Genomic DNA, 505 nt, shown 5'->3' with positions numbered 1-505 from the left:
CTCACTAGAGCTGGCTTTTAAAGGGGAGTAGCATAAAGACATCGGCGTAAAGGAAACAGATGAAGCCTTCACGAGGGCATTCGTTTATTAAATTTCAGCAAATATTATTTATAAAAAAAAATTATATCTACAAATGTTATATGATGTTTTTTTTATTTGTAAAGCACAGTTAAAAGTGTGTGTGTGTGTGTGTGTGTGTGTGTGTGTGTGTGTGTGTGTGTGTGTGTGTGTGTGTGTGTGTGTGTGTGTGTGTGTGTGTGTGTGTGTGCCTATACGAAAGCAGAAAACTTGGCATCTCAAGTAACATTATAGTGGTCCTTAAACTTGTAATGCACAATTTATGGTGCACAAACAAACAAACAAACAAATAAATAAATAAATAAATAAATAAATAAACTACAAATGATATATGATGTATTTTATTTGTAAAGCCCAGTTAAAAATTATACTAAAAAATAAACTTGTAATGCACAATTTATGGTGCAATAATATATATAAATATATC

This window comes from Tachysurus fulvidraco, chromosome 10, assembly GCF_022655615.1.
Source record: "Tachysurus fulvidraco isolate hzauxx_2018 chromosome 10, HZAU_PFXX_2.0, whole genome shotgun sequence".
NCBI classification, from domain to species: Eukaryota; Metazoa; Chordata; class Actinopteri; order Siluriformes; family Bagridae; genus Tachysurus; species Tachysurus fulvidraco.
Note: the sequence above shows the minus strand (reverse complement) of the source record.